Consider the following 21,673-nt stretch of genomic DNA (forward strand, 5'->3'; position numbering starts at 1 on the left):
AAGCTCTCACACAAGTCATCAGCATCTTGGTTTTGGGCAAGTCTACTTTAGCCATACTTCATGTTTTTGACCTGGCAGGGGCACAAATTGACCAACCCATTACCAAAGTCCAGTATGTCAATTGTCTCCCTTCTCAGATGAAGCAGTATCTCAGACACATTCCTAAACTTAACCCAACAAGAAACTTGCCCACAACTTTCATGTCACAGTGAACAGAGCTAAAAGCATAACAGTGAATAAGACACAGATTCGCCCTCAAGAAGTTCACAGGCTAATACAAGAAATACATGTAGAAATAAGTAACTACACTATGGATCGATCAGTACAAAACTACATGTGGGCATTTGAGCATGTTTATCCCATGTATGTTAGAAGTGGGAGATGGAAGTGGGGGAAGAGAAGGAGAAGGAGAAGAGGGAGGAAGAAAAAAGAACAAAATAAAGTTTAAATCTGGGCATGGATTTTGGGGGGAAATGCTAGAAGAAGCAAAATTAAACAGCTTTTCTTAGTATAGGACTTCTCAGGGCCTTGAAATTATGACTATGTATTGTGAATCTCTAAGAGTTTATTTGCAAAAAAGAAAGGAATTTATTTTTCCCTTTTATTGTTCAGATTTAACTGTTGACATCTTGGGAAACAGTAGTATTATACTGGATATAATTGGAGAAACTCTATTGGAGAGATAATGATATGTATGAGTATAGAAGCTGAGTAAAGTAATCTGAAGTCATGCCCTGACTCCTTTAGTATTATAATAATTCCTTCCTCAAGGACTTGTTGTGAAGATTAAGTGAGTTAGGTTATATAAAGTGCTTAGACCAATGCTTTGCATATAAAAATATTTAATAAAAATGTATTATTATTATACCATTGTTATTATTATTGCAACAGAGTGGAAATTCATCAGTACTATTGGGGGTTGGAGTTTATTCAAGAAATTCCTAAAAAACTGTATGAAGATTCCTTAAAAAACAAAAAATAGAGTTATCATATGATCCAACAATACCACTCCTGGGCATATATCCAGAGAAAACCATAATTTGTGAAAAGATACATGCACCCCAATGTTCATAGCAGCACTATTTACAATAGCCAAGATATGGAAGCTACCTAAATGTCCATTGACGAATGGATAAAGAAGATGTGGTGAATATATGTATAATGGAATATTACTAAGCCATAAAAAAGAATGAAATAATGCCATTTGCAGCAACAGGGATGGACCTACAGATTATCATCCTAAGTGAAGTAAGTCAGACAGACACAAACATCATATGATATCATTTATATGTGGAATCTAAAAAGTGATACAAATGAACTTATTTACAAAACTGAAATAGACTCACAGACATAGAAAACAAACTTATGGTTACCAAAGGGGAAACGGCGGAAGAGATAAATTAGGAATTTGAGATTAACAGATACAAACTACTATATATAAAATACATAAACAACAAGGTCCTGCTGTATAGCACAGGGAACTATATTCAATATCTTGTAATAACCTATAATGGGAAAAAATCTGAATCACTTTGCTGTACACCAGAAACTAACACAATATTGTACATTAACTATACTTCAATTAAAAAAAAAAAAACATTCTAAATTAGTTCCCTAACTGTTGAGTTAGATTCTCCAGGGAGAAGGGGCAGAGGTGGCAGGAGTAGAGCTTGGCAGGCAGAGGAACCAGCATAAGCAAAGATCCAGAAGTGGAAAGCCTGGCTTCATTCGTTTAGAAATGAGTATGCAGCAGATCAATGCCCAGAACCTCTCCTAAAACTAACGGGAAATTGGAGAGGGCACCAACCGTTACACTGCAATCTCCATTCACCCACCTTTTCAAAAGCCTCCTTAGTGAAATACTTACTTCAGTTCACAGCAGCCCTATCCAAAGGCCATTATTAAATACTATTTGTTATTGATGCTTCAAATTAAACCTAACCATTATTTATTACAGCTTCTTTTTCCAAATTTATTATTTCCAGGAAAAGACATAAGCAAAAAGTTCAGTGAACTGGTAGAACTGCCACATTTACCGACACTTTCTAGAAGCTCTACTTTCTTAGGCCTCTCACTGTGTGGCCGCTCCCATTGCAGAGCACAGGCTCCGGAGGCGCAAGCTCAGTGTCCATGGCTCACGGGGCCTAGCCGCTGCGCGGCATGTGGGATCTTCCCGGACCGGGACACGAAGCCGTGTCCCCTGCATCGGCAGGCGGACTCTCAACCACTGCGCCACCAGGGAAGCCCAAAGCTCCACTTTCTTGAGTCTTCTTACCTATATGACATTTTAAAATAAAATATCAGTACTTAAGAAACCAGAAAATTCTTAGTGTTTGTGGCAATTTACAAGTAATTTGCATTACACCAAAATCACAGCAATGATTATATGAAAGTACCAGCCTAGTTTTTTTTTTTTAATTACATTGTTTCTTTCAAAGAAACAGTCTAAACAAAGGTCAGATTTTTTAAATAAATATTTATGAACAGCCTGCATTCATATTGTGCCATTAATTTTACTTTGTAATTATTCAAGTATTTTGCAGAATAAAAAATTTTCAGAAATTTCAAAAATGAAATCCTCTTTCTCTCTCTCCCCCTCTCCCGTTCCTCTTCCCATCTTCTTCCTCCATTCTGACTTGACAGAAACCAACTACAGTCATCCTTGTTATGGAGGGGGATTGTTCCAGGATGGATACCAAAATCCATGGATGCTCCAGTCACTAATGTAAAATGAGACAGTATGCAGATACAGAGGGCAGACTCTAATGAGACATGGACTTCCACGTTTACTTTCCAGTGCATTAGATATTGAATTTGATAGAGCTCATAGAGGAGGAGGTGAGAGAGAAAGAGAATAAATTTCATAAAGTCATCAGTATCTCAACAAATAAAAGTAGTAATTATTAAACACATAGTACTCACTTATTGAGCTGCACCCTGCACACACAGTAGGCCCTGCAATCTTCACCAGTGAGATGGCCCTTCTTTACAGATAAAACGGAGACTCCTCAATGCTGATAAAATCTCCCACTTTACACAGCTAGTGAGTGATGGAATGTGGACTTGAAAACAGGCCACACAGACTGCAAAATCTAGGCTTTACCCATCTGCCTCCAGGAGTTTCTCCTAGAAAACCCAAGAGCTTTATGTCCACAGAACAGCTCACTGGCTGAAGGCAATTTAATAAACAAGGAATCCCTTGAGTTTTTGTTAGAGTCAAAATTTGGAGGAAAAAATTTTATCTCTAAGTTGGAATAAGATTGATTAGAACATCTATGGATAAAGCTCCTGCTTCTCCTGGATGTCTGCAAGCAAGGACAGATACCGATGTTAGCAGAACCAGGTGGCTGCCCCTGGCTAAAGCGTTAATTTAGCTATTTGATAGCTTAGCCTCCCTGAGCCTCAGTTTCCTCAAATGTAAAATGGGGATGATAACTTCCCTTCTGCTTGTTCCTGAGTTGTTGAGGGCATTAAATGAGCTTAAAAATATGAAATATACATATATATGAAAATAGAGTATAAATATATAGAATATTAATTAAATATAAAATATAAAATTATTGTAATCATTATATACTCCGAACTGATTAGAAGCCCAGTCTTTCTCTGAAACACCTGGCTTTATTATTTTTTCTTGCTTTTGCTTGACATTTTAGGATGAAAGAAACTCAATATCAAGTCATATGAAAAATTCATCCAACCCAGTGTTCTGTCTGTGACAGCTATCAGCTTTCTGAGTTCAGCTAGTATCTCTATCTCCTTTTAAATGAGTGTTATTATGAAATATTTAAAATAGAAAAATAATTAGAAAATGATATAACAAACATCTGTGTACTCAGCAAATCTTGTCATTTTTCCATTTGCTTCAGGTCTTTTCTTCAACAAAAATATATAAATAAAACATCACAGGTACAGCTGATGTCCCTCATGTGTTTCTTCTGGATTTTATTATTATCTCTTCCCTTCCCAGAGGTAAACACTGGCCTGGAATTGGTCTCTTATTACCATGCAACTTCTTATATTTTTCCTATAATATTTTTATATTTTTACTTATACTTCAAATATACCTATACATTTACAAACAATAGTATGATTTTGCATGCATTTAAACTTTATTAAAATTGTATCATATTGTACACATTTGCCAATCAACATTTTGTTTAGATCCAGCTGATTAGTTGTAACTGCTATTTAAGTGTGACTCACAATTTACTCATCTGTTCATTCTCCCAGTGGTGGACACTGAAGTTGCTTCCAATTGCTTACTGTTACAATCAAAGCAATGAATATTCTTATGTTTGTCTCCCTGGGCACATGTGGGACCAGTTCTCTAGGGCAGTGATTCTTAAGGTGTGGTCTTGAGACTAGCAAGATTGGCATTATCAGGGAACTTATGAGGATCTTATTTAACTTTTTCCACAAAAATCCCTAGCTGATTCAGTACCATATTTTGAATTTTCCTTTTTTCCTCCACTAATCTACCATATTACCTTTGTTATGTGTCACGTTTTAATGTATGTATGAGCCTGTTGCTCAGCTCTATATCATATTCCAATTTTTTTCCATCTATATTAATTCTATACTGTATTTCTTATTACAGGTTCACTTTTTTCCTCAATCAATATTAATAAAGTCTAATTTACTATTTTACTAATTTTATTTTTCTGGCTTGCTATTTCATTAATTTCTAATTCTACCTTTCCTTCCTGCTATTTTTTAAATCTGTTTTTTTCTCTAGATTGTTTAGCTAAATAATTTTCAGCATTTATTCTTTATAATGCAAACATTTATGGCTATATATTTTCCCCTAAGTACTGCCTTATCTACAGCCCATATAATTTGCTCTTTATTATTTTAGTGTTTACAACTAAATATATTTTAACTTTCTCTATGTTTTCTTCTTTGCCCCATGAATTATTAAAGGAGTGTTTACATATCCAAATATGGGGAGCTGTTTGACTATTTTTCCTTATTTGTCTTTATAGCATTGTAACAGTCAGAGAACATGTTCTATGTGATATTCATTATTTACTATTTACTGACACTTTCTGTCTTGCTCTGAACTTCGACAGTTTTGATTCATATGTCCTGTATAATTTTAAAAGAATGCATGTTCTTCAATCATTCAGTAAAAAAATTCAATATATACTTTTCTCTATTCCTTTTCTTTCCTAAATACACGTTTTATACTGATATTTCTTTCATACGTAAAATCAAAAACATTAAAATTTTCCTTAAGTAAACCTAAGAGACCACTGATTATAAAGTAAGCCATTATTTTATCTATCACTAAGAAAGAAAACAGGCTGGTAATTAATTTTTAAATTACAAGACACAAACTGATTTCAAAGATTCGAAGTGTGAAAAAATAAAAATAGGGCTTCCCTGCTGGCATAGTGGTTGAGAGTCCGCCAGTCGATGCAGGGGACACGGGTTCATGCCCCGGTTCGGGAAGATCCCACATGCCGCGGAGCGGCTGGGCCCGTGAGCCATGGCCGCTGAGCCTGCGCGTCCGGAACCTGTGCTCCGCAGCGGGAAAGGCCGCAGCAGTGAGAGGTCCACGTACCGTAAAAAAAATAAATAAATAAAAATAATTATTTTGCATTTAACTTTGGAACTCATTTATAAGATGCTTCTTTCTGTTCTTTCTTTGTTTCCTCAATTAAATTGTAAGTTTCCTGACTTCTCATATTTTTAATACTTAATAGCATAAGCAATTTGTGTTGAAAAACCTACTTTCCTTTTCTTCTTTATGAGTTATTCGTGACTGTTTGATGTGTTACTTTATGTGTAGGTTTTAACTCTTAGTTAATCGTCTTTCTATATAGTCTTCCTATGGGGACTGAGAAATTCTCAGCACCTTAACCTCTGTTCAGCTCAGTCCCTTAAACCTTCATTGAAGTCATGGGTCTTTCTTCACAAATAAAGGGTATCTCTTCACTGGCTCCAGTTCTTGGACACCTAACTTCAAATGTGGCTCTAGGTGGAAACCCAAAAGCAGCAAATCACACATTTCAATGTATGATTTCAAATCATATATTGTTATAAAAATAAAGAGAGCCTTAAGAGAAACTCTAACTGTAATTGGTTTTCATCAGTAGAAGATATTGTATTCACTGTTTCTTAAACCCAAGAGAGATTTCTGGATGAAACTGGCTATATTAATAAACAAGAGTTACCCAAAATTGACTTGAAAAAGGAGAAAAATCTTAAGCCTACATATAAGCAGTAGGAAATACACTACAAGTGAAGTCCAAAGACCTGGATTCTATTTCTAAGTTCACTCTGAAGCAGTCTCAGCGTTTCATTTGTGAAGTTATTTGTAAGGCAGTCACCAGTTCCATCACCCTACGATTTTTATTTACTATTTATTTGCTAGCTTTTTTCATTATTTTAAAGCCAGGTGTTGTCATTCAAATTCTTATTTTCTAATCTGAATATATTTCTTATTGGCTTCTTATTAAGTACAATCTTTTGGTACCGAAATTCATATAAGCGCTGGAGTTTCTTCCTAGGTCAAAGGCCTTAGTGAAATTCTGGATATCTTGCAAAACTGCAAACTGGAAAATTACACTGCAGGTAGATAGAATTGCATTGCTTAACCCAAGTGTTTAACCTGGTCAGACCGCCCTAGTTGGATGAATAGTTCTTCATTTTGCACTGCAGGCCCTTTCAGATAACAAAAAGGAAGAGAAAAGAAAAACCAAAAAGTAAACAAACAAGCAAAAGCCTGTGTTTAGTGAGAGAGAGATGGTAAGAGACGTTATGCAATAGGGTTTTGTAATATACCATTGTGACTTAATTCTGGCATCCCTGACAAGTGTTTGATAAGTCAGCCTTGCAAAGAGACCTGCTTCCTGCAGGGTGAGTACCAGAAGCAAGAAGAGAGCCTCAAAGCACTGACTCCAGATATCAGGCACTCCCCTACATGACTGGGAAATTTTCATGATTCCTGGATGGATCAGTTGATCTATTGCCACTCATATGATCAAAACCAACTTTGAGTAGGGTTCATTATTTATCCCTAATGATAATAAGCGATGTTGAATTATCTATTTACTCCTCAAGTAATTATTGAGATTCTACTATGTGCCTGGTGGGATAGCGCATGCTGGACACACAAAGGTGGCGCGGAGGAGTTCACAGATGAGTGGTGCTTCTAGAGAAGAGAACCCAGGGGACTAGGAAACAGCTATTAGACATGGACCCATGGAGGAGAGTGTGGGTGATGGCGGGGGGCAGAAAGAGTAGTGTTAGGGAAAATGCAATGAAAGGAACTAATACTTTTCTAAGTTTGAACTATTTATTCTTCCCTCTCCTATTCTGAGTATTTCCTGTTCTTGGCGTTAACAGTAGACCACTGCTCAATGTAACCTATACAAATTTTTAAAAATTACTTCTTAAGAACACTAAAAAATAAGTTGCAAGGATATCCACCTAAGTACCCAGTGCTGAAAAACTGGTACTTTCTATTCAAATATGTTTAATATATTTCTGATGAGTGTGCTTTGCTTTCTGACAGGTAAGGAAACACTAGCTTGCTTTACAACTGTACTTCTCTCATGATTTCATTCTAACACATCAACATATTTGCTCAAAAATGTGAATTTCTCTGAGTGTTCTTCAGGTCACTCTACCCTTTATCCTGATTTTAACTTTCTACAAAATAAGGAAAAATATTCTAACAGAGAGGTAGTGAGCTACCTCATCTGCCACTTACTGGGGATGTAACCTTGGAGTAGTGACTTCTCTGGGCCTTAGGTGCCTCACTAGTGCAGAATCAGTGACAATAAGTGCTAACAACAATAATAATAATAATAGCTGAGATAAAATAATTCCACATCATATGCAATGAGATAAGCCCAGCTAAAAAGAATTGCCTCAAAAAAGTTTTCAACCAAAATTTCATTTACATTTCTAAAAGCATCCCCTATTTCAGAATCTATTAATTTCATTGTAGAGATTGATTTTTTTGTGAAAAAAAATTATGTAAGAATTCTCCATTTATCACCATGAAACTCACTTCTAAATCAATCAATCTTGTTTCATATTTTGGTTCTTCCACAGATGAGAATCTTAAAATATTAAGTCTAGGCTGGTAGTTTAGGGTGGTTTATAATTGATCTCAAATTTGTGAGAATTGAAGATGGGCTGGAAATTTCAGCCAATGCATCAGCTTAACATCATTATGCAAGTGACTGTGCTTAGGGTATGAGAAAGAGTAGGTTTCAGAGGGGCTGGCATCTGGATGTTTGTTAAGACAGCTTTGACCTGGGTAGAAAGGTGAGGGATGGAGTGCAGAAGAGGGGTGTTGCTGTAGAGCATGAGTCCAGGCAAATCAGCCTTAAAATTCATTGACCCATATTAACCACTCATATATTTCCAAGATTTAAATGATTCCTTTGCACTCCCTTGGGCCAACACCACATTTTTTCCATCTAGTTCAAGGTTATCAGTTAAAAATCAAATAAGATTCTCCTGCTTATACCAATGTAATGATCATGTTATGACTATTATAGATTTTCCTCCTATCTATGCAATCACTCTGCCTTCACATGCTCATTTAGCTCCACTGGAGAGCCACTTTCCCCTTGCTCAGTCTTCATCAACTCTTAAAGTTGACTACTATTGACTGCTACTTTTTTATTCCTGGTTATTCTGAATGACATTACCAACTGAGCTTTGATCATTGGGGCAGACGTGTGTGCTAGAGGATTAGGAGGAGGTCTTTGGATCAACTGCCACAAAGAACTAAGTTCTTGTAGAGTTGATATATTTACAAAACAGAGGATACGTAGATAAGCAGAACACTGAGCTTGAAACAGAGCTGTCCAATAGAACTTTCTGGAACAATGGAAATATTCCATACATGCTCCATCCAAAACGGTAGGCACTAGCCACATGTCGCTACTGAGTATTTGAAATGGGGGTTGTGCGACCAAGGGATAGAATTTTTTATTTTATTTTATTTTTTTTTAAATTTTATTATTATTATTATTTTTTTTCGGTACGAGGGCCTCTCACTGTTGTGGCCTCTCCCGTTGCGGAGCACAGGCTCCGGATGTGCAGTCTCAGCGGCCATGGCCCACGGGCCCAGCCGCTCCGCGGCATGTGGGATCTTCCTGGACCGGGGCACAAACCCGTGTCCCCTGCATCGGCAGGTGGACTCTCAACCACTGCGCCACCAGGGAAACCCAAGGGATAGAATTTTAAATTATATTTAACTTTAATTAATTTATATTTAAATAGCCACATATGGCTAGGGGCTACCATACTGGACAGCACAGCTTTAAATAATCAAGCAAGTAATATAAAGATATCAGGTTGCAATGTCAGCTGGAGAGACACATTAGTAGGATGCAACACCATGAAACATAGGTGCCACCAGGGGACTAAATCAAATGTGAGCAACAGGAATTCAGCTGATGAATAGTATACAGAGTCACGATGTGTTTGTGCATTGAACAACCTTATGCTAACACAGAAAGCGTAGCATACCAGTAAACAAGTCATTTTATCCAGGTTTTACCAGGATTACTCTGAAGTGTTGGAAATGTCCTCTGAAACCAAGCTAGATGGACTTTTCTTCAAAGTTTTGGATCTCCTTATGAATCATAAGAAGTTATCACTGAGCCATGGGACACTCTTTGCTGCAGGAATTTAGCCTCTGCCTTCAGAATGGGCAATTCCAAGGATCCTATATAGGACGAGCATCAGTGAAGCCAAGCATCAGCTATCAGCAAGTCCTAATTCATCTGCATGACACATCATCACCATGTGCACATTTCATACACAGTACTCCTTTCCATCTTGCCATGACTGTATCAGTTCGTATCTTGGCAAGGTGATTTAAAGATAAACATAAAGTTCTCTTCTTTGATTACAGGCAAAGCATTGACTTCTCCAGTTTGAGTTTTCACCATTTTGTTGGTTGCTCAAGCTTCAAATCTCTGTGTTGTCCTTAACTGCTTCCACAATGTGCCTTGTCCAACGCATACCACCATCACTACTGGTCCAAAGCTATTTTACCTGTGGACTAAGTTGTTACATACATTAGAACTCAAGAAGATAAGGGATTGAATTCCAGTTATTCTATTTACTTTCTGCATGACTCTGAGCTACTTAATATCTTTGAGTCTCCATGTCCTCAATCTAAATGGGGCTAGTTGCATCTACTCATGATATAAGTAAAATCATCTATATAAGCATAATACTTAACGATTAGCAGAAATGAAACAAATATTAGTCCCTTTTCCCCTTCTTTCCTTTTTTATCTTCACTTTCCATTAGTGTCTTTCATTCTGTTTTCTGGTTTAAATACTACGAAAATAGATTCCAAAATTCACATATCCATTTTTGTCTTCTTCTCTCTCCCAGATTTGTATATCCAACTGCTGACTTAATATTTCCATTTGGAAGTCTAATAGATATCTCAGACCTTACCTCAAACTCACTCTGCCCTCAGACCTCCACATCTCAGTTAGTATTCATCTAGTTTTAGGCCAAAAATGTAAAAATCACTCGGACTTCTCCCTTCTCATATTCCAATTCCACTTCTTCTCCATCCCTTTCAAAACATTTCCTAAATCCAGCCACTTCTTTCCACACCCACTACTAACAGCCTACACAAACCTGGACCATGGGCATCAACTTTGAAAGCTGTCTCTGCTTCCTCTCTTGACCATTACAGTCTATTCTCCAAACAGCAGCACTCAAATGCTCTTTTAAAAACATAACTCAGCCCACATCATTCTACGGCTCAAAACTCTCTACTGTCTTTCCATTGCATTTAAAATAAACTTCTTACCAGAAGCTGCCAAACCCTACATGTTCTGACTACATGTGCATTGAACAACTACAACTTCATCCCTTACCATTCTCTGCTTCACTCTCATGTACAGCTTCATGTTTTTTCTTGTGGTTCCTTCAGCAGTTTAAACCCTGTTCCCTCTAACTACAATACACTTCTTCCAGAACTTTAGCTTATTCCATCCCTTCACTCAGACTATCATTAGAATGTCACATTCCCAGAGAGCCCACCACTGCTCTCTTTCCTTTATTCTGCTTTGTCTACCTAGTGTCTATCACTATCTGGCATTATCATATCAATTTGTTCTTTTGCCTATTGTCTGCTTCTATTAGGATGTAGGAAATTTTCTGTTTCGTTCACTTTGGTATCCCAACAAATAAATCGTGCCTGGTGCATAGGAGGCACCAGTTAGTGATGAGTTTGCTACAGATGTACTGGAGTTATTCATCCCCACAGCGCTCAGGCTTTGAAGATCAGGAATTGGGAGCCCCCAGAGGGTCTGCCTCTGACAGAAGCTGCCTCATCCTTTACTCTGGTGCACCATCCACAAATTATCATCATGTATCTATGCCATGGCATGGACTTATCTAGCTGGAGACCAATAAATCCTAGCTAGTTAGGTGCTCAATAAATGATGGGAATTTGTGACATTGTGATTTTTGCAACAACTCTGCTGTGTGGTTGTGTGACATAGGAGGAAAATGAGACAAAGGAAGACTGAGAAACTTGCCCAAAGTCATCCAATCTGTAAGTGATGAACCAGAGATGAGAACCCAGGCTGACTGACCCCAGAAGTCATGCTCAATCCCTGCATTATGAATACTACTTCCTATGTTAGCTGCTGTAATTATCTGAAACTAATGAGCACAGAGGATCTTAAAGTTTGAAGGTGCTTTAGAGATTATCTAGCCCCACTGTTTCATGTGGAAAAGGGAAGTAAAGGTTCTTCAAATAGGTAAAGGACCCACACAACCCTATGGCTCGCTAGCCCCAGGATTGCCACAGAATGTAGATCTCCTGATGTCCTGCCATTACCAGGTCTTAAAAGGTACCCTTGATAGGCAAGAGACACATCCAGGTAGAGGTCTTTGGAGTCATCCCTCCCTGATTTAACATTTATATTTGTTGATTACCTATAGAACACAGGCTTCCAATTCTTTAATCTTCACATTCTTTTACTTACATCCATTGATTAGGCATCTCTCTGGTCAATGAAGAAATAAGAAAGGAAAAGAAGGGACATTTTAGAATTTTAGTGCAATGATGAAAATGATCAATTCCTCCTAATTCTTAAACCTAATTCTTACGTACAGGTAGGTATGCTCCACAGAAAGCCATGTTTAAATCTGTACCTACCTCATTCTTTTGCCAATTGATATACCCACTAATGGTCCTTTTATCTTAGATCATTCTTTTTTACTGGCATTACTAGATTACCATTATTAACACTCCAGTTTAATAGCCTTTAGTGTAATTATTCGATGCAATTTTCTATGTAAGATAATTCTCAACTTTTAAAGCATTGCAATCTTTGCTAAATAGCAGGAATTTCTCTTCTACACCTGGCACTTTCTTGGGATGTGATCCACACTTATTAAATATGTGCTGTTTGAGTGCTTCTGTGCACTGTTTTTTTACAAAGGTCTGAGGTGTTACTTTTATAAGTTTGAGTCCATACAAATAGGAGACAAGAATATATTGGTAGAAAGCCCAAAGTTTTCTAAATGTATATGAGCACAGATTAAGAAAGCAGTAATTAATTTCCTTTGACCCTGAGCTGAAATTTCTTTCCAAAGCTGTCATAAAGAGAAAGAGGCCAGAAAGGAGAAGTGAGACTGTGTAACAATGCAATTAAACCCTTGTAATGAGGTCGGGCCTTGGACTTGTTGCAACTGATATCATTATAGCAATGAGAAGGCCTTATAGGGATGGTCGGATTTTTTTTTTTTTTTTTTTTTAATTCATGCTTTCTTTTTTAACTATTTACCACCAGGCATGTACTCTTTTGTAAGGGAAATATATAGGCCTCATGTATAAAGAAACACAAATTTCACATTATTTTTTTTAGAAGAAGCATTCAGTTGGCTCAGGCAGGTGATCTTTTGTATGCAAAGCAGGAAAGTGTGAAAGGCACAGAAAGAGCTCAGGATTAAGAATCAAGACGTCTCTTGCACTGTGGCTCTTAATTTACATGTGTCTCCAATGAGCTGAGGCCAAGCACAAGGTCGTAGGGCTCTAGTCTTGAGTCTCCTGCTAAGTAGCTGTGTGACCTGAAGCAGGTCCTAAATGTCTCTGAGCCTCAGCTCTCTCATTTCATCAAGTGAAAAGAATACCATTTACTGGGGTTTTTTTTTAGGGTTTATCTCATAATTAATAGGATAAATTTGATATAAGTCATCCTATTAGGAATGCATTGGTCTTGTTCTCTCTGCAAATATTTATGTATATTTTTAATTGGTTATGATCATAAATTTAATGTTATGTGGTTATTTTTTGATTACACTTTTTTTTCTTGTTTTTTTTTACATCTTTAGTGGAGTATAATTGCTTCACAATGGTGTGTTAGTTTCCACTTTACAACACAGTGAATCAGCTATACATACATATATGTTCCCATATCTCTTCCCTCCTGCATCTCCCTCCCTCCAACCCTCCCTATCCCACTTCTCTAGGTGGTCACAAATCACTAAGTTGATCTCCCTGTGCTATGCAGCTGCTTCTCACAAGCTACCTACCTTACGTTTGGTAGTGTATATATGTCCATGCCTCTCTCTCGCTTTGTCACAGTTTACCCTTCCCCCTCCCTGTATCCTCAAGTCCATTCTCTAGTAGGTCTGTGTCTTTATTCCTGTCTTACACCTAGGTTCTTCATGACATTTTTTTTTTCTTAAATTCCAAATATATGTGTTAGCATACGGTATTTGTCTTTCTCTTTCTGACTTACTTTACTCTGTATGACAGATTCTAGGTCCATCCACCTCACCACAAATAGCTCAGTTTCGTTTCTTTTTATGGCTGAGTTATATTCCATTGTGTATATGTGCCACATCTTCTTTATCCATTCATCTAATGATGGACACTTAGGTTGTTTCCATCTCTGGGTTATTGTAAATAGAGCTGCAATGAATATTTTGGTACATGACTTTTTTTGAATTATGGTTTTCTCAGGGTATATGCCCAATAGTGGGATTGCTGGGTCATATGGTAGTTCTATTTGTAGTTTTTTAAGGAACCTCCATACTGTTCTCCATTGTGGCTGTACCAATTCACATTCCCACCAGCAGTGCAAGAGTGTTCCCTTTTATCCACACCCTCTCCAGCATTTATTGTTTCTAGATTTTTTGATGATGGCCATTCTGACTGGTGTGAGATGATATCTCATTGTAGTTTTGATTTGCATATCTCTAATAATTAATGATGTTGAGCATTCTTTCATGTGTTTGTTGGCAGTCTGTACATCTTCTTTGGAGAAATGTCTATTTAGCTCTTCTGCCCATTTTTGGATTGAGTTGTTTGTTTTTTTGTTATTGAGCTGCATGAGTTGCTTATAAAGTTTGGAGATTAATCCTTTGTCAGTTGCTTCATTTGAAAATATTTTCTCCCATTCTGAGGGTTGTCTTTTCATCTTGTTTATGGTTTCCTTTGCTGTGCAAAAGCTTTGAAGTTTCATTAGGTCCCATTTGTTTATTTTTGTTTTTATTTCCATTTCTCTAGGAGGTGGGTCGAAAAGGATCTTGCTGTGATTGATGTCATAGAGTGTTCTGCCTATGTTTTCCTCTAAGAGTTTGATAGTTTCTGGCCTTACATTTAGGTCATTAATCCATTTTGAGTTTATTTTTGTGCATGGTGTTAGAGAGTGATCTAATCTCATACTTTTACATGTACCTGTCCAGTTTTCCCAGCACCACTTATTGAAGAGGCTGTCCTTTCTCCACTGTACATTCCTGCCTCCTTTATCAAAGATAAGGTGTCCATATGTGCGTGGGTTTATCTCTGGGCTTTCTATCCTGTTCCATTGATCTATCTTTCTGTTTTTGTGCCAGTACCATACTGTCTTGATTACTGTAGCTATGTAGTATAGTCTGAAGTCAGGGAGCCTGATTCCTCCAGCTCTGTTTTTTGTTCTCAAGGTTGCTTTGGCTATTCAGGGTCTTTTGTGTTTCCATACAAATTGTGAAATTTTTTGTTCTAGTTCTGTGAAAAATGCCATTGGTAGTTTGATAGGGATTGCACTGAATCTGTAGATTGCTTTGGGTAGTAGAGTCATTTTCACAAGGTTGATTCTTCCAATCCAAGAACATGGCATATCTCTCCATCTATTTGTATCATCTTTAATTTCTTTCATCAGTGTCTTATAATTTTCTGCATACAGGTCTTTTGTCTCCTTAGGTAGGTTTATTCCCAGATATTTTATTCTTTTTGTTGCAATGGTAAATGGAAGTGTTTTCTTGATTTCACTTTCAGATTTTTCATCATTGGTGCATAGGAATGCCAGAGATTTCTGTGCATTAATTTTGTGTCCTGCTACTTTATCACATTCATTGATTAGATCTAGTAGTTTTCTGTTACCATCTTTAGGATTCTCTATGTATAGTATCATGTCATCTGCAAACAGTGACAGCTTTACTTCTTCTTTTCTGATTTGGATTCCTTTTATTTCCTTTTCTTCTCTGATTGCTGTGGCTAAAACTTCCAAAACTATGTTGAATAAGAGTGGTGAGAGTGGGCAATGATGTCTTGCTCCTGATCTCAGTGGAAATGCTTTCAGTTTTATACCATTGAGGACGATGTTGGCTGTGGGTTTGTCATATATGGCCTTTATTATGTTGAGGAAAGTTCCCTCTATGCCTACTGTCTGAAGGGTTTTTATCATAAATCGGTGTTGAATTTTGTCAAACGCTTTCTCTGCATCTATTGAGATGACCATATGCTTTTTTTCCTTCAATTTGTTAATATGGTGTATCACATTGATTGCTTTGCATATATTGAAGAATCCTTGCATTCCTGGAATAAACCCCACTTGATCATGGTGTATGATCCTTTTAATGTGCTGTTGGATTCTGTTTGCTAGTATTTTGTTGAGGATTTTTGCATCTAAGTCCATCAGTGATATTGGCCTGTAGTTTTCTTTGTTTGTGACATCCTTGTCTGGTTTTGGTATCAGGGTAATGGTGGCCTCGTAGAATGAGTTTGTGAGTGTTCCTCCCTCTGCTATATTTTGGAAGAGTTTGAGAAGGATAGGTGTTAGCTCTTCTCTAAATGTTTGATAGAATTTGCCTGTAAAGCCATCTGGTCCTGGGCTTTTGTTTGTTGGAAGATATTTAATCACAGTTTCAATTTCAGTGCTTGTGATTGGTCTGTTCATATTTTCTATTTCTTCCTGATTCAGCCTTGGCAGGTTGTGCATTTCTAAGAATTTGGCCATTTCTTCCAGGTTGTCCATTTTATTGGCATAGAGTTGCTTGTAGTAATATCTCATGATCTTTTGTATTTCTGCAGTGTCAGTTGTTACTTCTCCTTTTTCCATTTCTAATTCTATTGATTTCACTCTTCTCCCTTTTTTTCTTGATGAGTCTGGCTAATGGTTTAACAATTTTGTTTATCTTCTCAAAGAACCAGCTTTTAGTTTTATTGATCTTTGCTATTGTTTCCTTCATTTCTTTTTCATTTATTTCCGATCTGATCTTTATGATTTCTTTCCTTCTGCTAACTTTGGGGTTTTTTTGTTCTTCTTTCTCTAATTGCTGTAGGTGCAAGGTTTGGTTGTTTATTTGAGATGTTTCCTGTTTCTTAAGGTAGGATTGTATTGCTATAAACTTCCTGCTTAGAACTCCTTTTGCTGCATCCCATAAGTTTTGGGTTGTTGTGTCTCCATTGTTATTTGTTTCTAGGTATTTTTTGATTTCCACTTTGATTTCTTCAGTGATCACTTTGTTATTAAGTAGTGTATTGTTTAGCCTCCATGTGTTTTTATTTTTTACAGATCTTTTCCTATAATTGATATCTAGTCTCATAGCGTTGTGGTCAGAAAAGATACTTGATACAATTTCAATTTTCTTAAATTTACCAAGGCTTGATTTGTGACCCAAGATATGATCTATTCTGGAGAATGTTCTATGAGCACTTGAGAAAAATGTGTATTCTGTTATTTTTGGATGGAGTGTCCTATAAATATCAATTAAGTCCATCTTGTTTAATGTATCATTTAAAGCTTGTGTTTCCTTATTTATTTTCATTTTGGATGATCTGTCCATGGGTGAAAGTGGGTGTTAAAGTCCCCTACTCTGAATGTGTTACTGTTGATATCTCCTTTTATGGCTGTTAGTATTCGCCTTATGTACTGAGGTGCTCCAATGTTGGGTGCATAAATATTTACAATTGTTATATCTTCCTCTTGGATCGATCCCTTGATCATTATGTAGTGTCCTTCTTTGTTTCTTCTAATAGTCTTTATTTTAAAGTCTATTTTTTCTGATATGAGAATTGCTACTCCAGCTTTCTTTTGGTTTCCATTTCCTTGGAATATCTTTCTCCATCCCTTCACTTTCATTCTGTATGTGTTTCTAGGTCTGAAGTGGGTCTCTTGTAGACAGCATATATATGGGTTTTGTTTTTGTTTCCATTCAGCCAGTCTGTGTCTTTTGGTGGGAACATTTAGTCTATTGACATTTAAAGTAATTATCGATATGTATGTTCCTATTCCCATTTTCTTAATTGTTTTGGGTTTGTTATTGTAGGTCTTTTCCTTCTCTTGTGTTTCTTTCCTAGAGAAGATCCTTTAGCATTTTTGTAAAGCTAGTTTGGTGGTGCTGAACTGTGTCAGCTTTTGCTTGTCTGTAAAGGTTTTAATTTCTCCATCAAATCTGAATGAGATCCTTGCTGGGTAGAGTAATCTTGGCTGTAGGTTTTTCTCCTTCATCACTTTAAATATCCTGCCAGTCACTTCTGGCTTGCAGAGTTTCTACTGAAATTTCAGCTGTTAACCTTATGGGGATTCCCTTGTGTGTTTTTTGTTGTTTTTCCCTTGCTGCTTTTAATATGTTTTCTTTGTATTTAATTTTTGACAGTTTGATTAATATGTGTCTTGGTGTGTTTCTCCTTGGATTTATCCTGTATGGGAGTCTGTGCTTCCTGGATTTGATTAACTATTTCCTTTCCCATATTAGGGAAGTTTTCAATTATAATCTCTTCAAATATTTTCTCAGTCCCTTTCTTTTCTCTTCTTCTTCTGAAACCTCTATAATTCAAATGTTGGTGTGTTTAATGTTGTCTCAGAGGTCTCTGAGACTGTCCCCAATTCTTTTCATTCTTTTTTCTTTATTCTGCTCTGCAGTAGTTATTTCCACTATTTTATCTTCCAGGTCACTTATCCGTTCTTCTGCCTCAGTTATTCTGCTATTGATCCCATCTAGAGTATTTTCAATTTCATTTATTGTGTTGTTCATTGTTGCTTGTTTCATCTTTAGTTCTTCTAGGTCCTTGTTAAATGTTTCTTGCATTTTCTCCTTTCTATTTCCAAGATTTTGCATCATCTTTACTATCATTATCCTGAATTCTTTTTCAGGTAGACTGCCCATTTCCTATTCATTTGTTAGGTCTGGTGGGTTTTTATCTTGCTCCTTCATCTGCTGTGTGTTTTTCTGTCTTCTCATTTTGCTTATCTTACTGTGTTTGGTGTCTCCTTTTTCAGGCTGCATGTTCGTAGTTCCCGTTGTTTTTGGTGTCTGTCTCCAGTGGCTAAAGTTGGTTCAGTGGGTTGTGTAGGCTTCCTGGTGGAGGGGACTAGTGCCTGTGTTCTGGTGGATGAGGCTGGATCTTGTGTTTCTGGTGGGCAGGTCCACATCTGGTGGTGTGTTTTGGGGTGTCCATGGACTTATTATGATTTTAGGCAGCCTCTCTGCTAATGGGTGGGGTTGTGTTCCTGTCTTGCTAATTGTTTGGCATAGGGTGTCCAGCACTGTAGCTTGCTGGTCATTGAGTGAAGCTGGGTGTCGGTGTTGAGATGGAGATCTCTGGGAGATTTTCGCTGTTTGATATTACGTGGAGCTGGGAAGTCTCCTGTGGACCAGTGACCTGAAGTTGGCTCTCCCACCTCAGAGGCAGAGCCCTGACTCCTGGCTGGAGCACCAAGAGCCTTTCATCCACATGGCTCAAAATAAAAGGGAGATAAATTAGAATGAAAGAGGATAAAGAAATAAAATAAAGTAAGGTAAAATAAAATAAAGTTATTAAAATAAAACAAAAATAATTATTAAGGAAAAAAAAAAAAAAGACGGATGGTACCCTAGGACAAATGGTAAAAGCAAAGCTATACAGACAAAATCTCACAGAGAAGCATACACATACACACTCACAAAAGAGGAAAAGGGGAAATAATAATAAATCTTGCTCTCAAATTCCACCTCCTCAATTTGGGATGATTCGTTGTCTATTCAGGTATTCCACAGATGCAGGGTACATCAAGTTGTTTGTGGAGATTTAATCCACTGCTCCTGAGGCTGCTGGGAGAGATTTCCCTTTCTCTTCTTTTTTCACACAGCTCCCAGGGCTAAGCTTTGGATTTGGCCCTGCCTCTGTGTATAGTTCGCTGGAGGGCGTCTGTTCTTCGTTCAGACAGGATGGGGTTAAAGGAGCCGCTGATTCGGGGGCTCTGGCTCAATCAGGCCGGGGGGGAGGGAGGGGCACGATGCGGGGCGAGCATGCGGCGGCAGAGGCTAGTGTGACGTTGCACCATCCTGAGGCGCGCAGTGCGTTCTCCTGGGGAAGCTGTCCCTGGATTCCGGAACCCTGGAAGTGGCAGGCTGCACAGGCTCCCCGGAAGGGAGGTGTGGAGAGTGACCTGTGCTTGCACACAGGCTCTTGGTGGCGGCAGCAGCAACCTTAGCATCCCATGCCCGGCTCTGAGGTCCACGCCGATAGCCGCGGCTCGCGCCAGTCTCTTCAGCTCCTTTAAGCAGCGCTCTTAATCCCCTCTCCTCGCGCACCAGGAAACAAAGAGGGAAGAAAAAGTCTCTTGCCTCTTCAGCAGGTCCAGACTTTTCCCCGGACTCCCTCCCGGGTAGCCGTGGTGTACTAACCCCCTGCAGGCTGTGTTCATGCAGCCAACCCCAGTCCTCTCCCTGTGCTCCGACCAAAGCCCGAGCCTCAGATCCCAGCCCCGCCCGCCCCGGTGGGGGAGCAGAGAAGCCTCTTGAGTGCCGGTCAGCACCGATCCTCTGTGAGAGAATCTCTCTGCTTTGCCCTCCACACCCCTGTTGCTGTGCTCTCTTCCGTGGCTCCGAAGCTTTCCCCCTCCACCACCCACAGTCTCCACCCACGAAGGGGCTTCCTAGTGTATGGAAACCTTTCCTCCTTCACAGCTCCCTCCCACTGGTGCAGGTACCGTCCCTATCCTTTTGTCTCTGTTTATTCTTTTTTCTTCTGCCCTACCCATGTACGTGGGGAGTTTCTTGCCTTTTGGGAGGTATGAGGTCTTCTGCCAGCTTTCAGTAGGTGTTCTGTAGGAGTTGTTCCACGTGTAGATGTATTTCTGATGTATTTGTGGGGAGGAAGGTGATCTCCGCGTCTTACTCTTCCACCATCTTCCCCTAGATCTATTTATGTCTATTTGAGTCCACCCTTATTTGTCTAAGATTTTTAGTAGTTCTATTAGGCAGCATTTTACTGTGATTAAGACCATGAACTTTGAAGTCAGATTGCCTTGGTTCAAAACCTGCTTTGCCATCAAGTGATATAAACTAGGTAAGATACTTATCTTTCTATGCTTGCTTCCTTAGCTATAAAATGGGCACATTAATAGCACTTATTTCATAGGGTTGCCATGAAGATTCAATGAATTAATGGATGAAAAGTGCTTTAATGAGAATGAGAGCATGTAGTAAGGGCTCTATAAGGATTAACTCATTATTATTTAGCTAAACCATTCCATTCTTAAAGAATTGAAGAGGGACAGATTTCACTGAACTTCCTAGTGAAAATCCTCCTGTTCCTGGACTCAGGACACATGAAAAATACTATGCTAAATTAGAAATGAAAATGCTTTGATCACAGTTTGGTGTCATCAAATTGAAAACCTCTGTCTTGGATATAAAAACAGAGTCATCAACATTAAAAATTACATATGGCCTTACCTAGAAAAAGGAAAATGGATGAATAGAATAATTTTATTTACCTTCTATAAGCATTTAATAATCATAATGGAGTACATGGAGTAAGGAAACAAGAGTAAATAACAATAAACATGACTGTATGCATTCCAATAATACTGTTTCTCTTGTTGCTTTCCACATGCCCAGTGGGTTTTCTAGTTTTCTCAACATCCCCATTTATGAATGATTAAAGAAGGATGTGAGGGTGCTTAAAAATAAAACAAATAAACAAAAAAAAACTGGATAATTTTAGAACAGAATAAAAATATTTAAAGAAAACAGACATAACCCAAGCACCTAAGGTGACTCGAGTACCCTGGTAGAGTGTGAAAGTGGCCTCAGAGAGCTTCCCAGCAGATATGAAGTGAAAAGGAATCTTAGGTTGCACAATTCTCACATCTGATGAAAAGAAATATGTTAAGTCCCTCCGTTTCACCAGCTGCTTGTTTAAAGAGATTATTGCATGCTCTCCATACACTCCGCACTGAGTTGAGTGCCATGGATATGAAGAGGACAGTCCAGTATGGCCTGTAAGACACTTGTAGTCTGCAGGCAAATACATCCTTGGCTCTGAATTCTATGATGAGTTGATGATAGAGATCTATATTAGAAAGACGTTGGAAAAAATCACAGATAGAATCTTCAAACAAAATTTTCTAAATGACATAAAATTTTATTAAATTTTTAACTGGCTTTAGATTTCCTCTCTAGAACA

The sequence above is a fragment of the Pseudorca crassidens genome, chromosome 1, assembly GCF_039906515.1.
Source record: "Pseudorca crassidens isolate mPseCra1 chromosome 1, mPseCra1.hap1, whole genome shotgun sequence".
In the NCBI taxonomy this organism is placed as follows: domain Eukaryota; kingdom Metazoa; phylum Chordata; class Mammalia; order Artiodactyla; family Delphinidae; genus Pseudorca; species Pseudorca crassidens.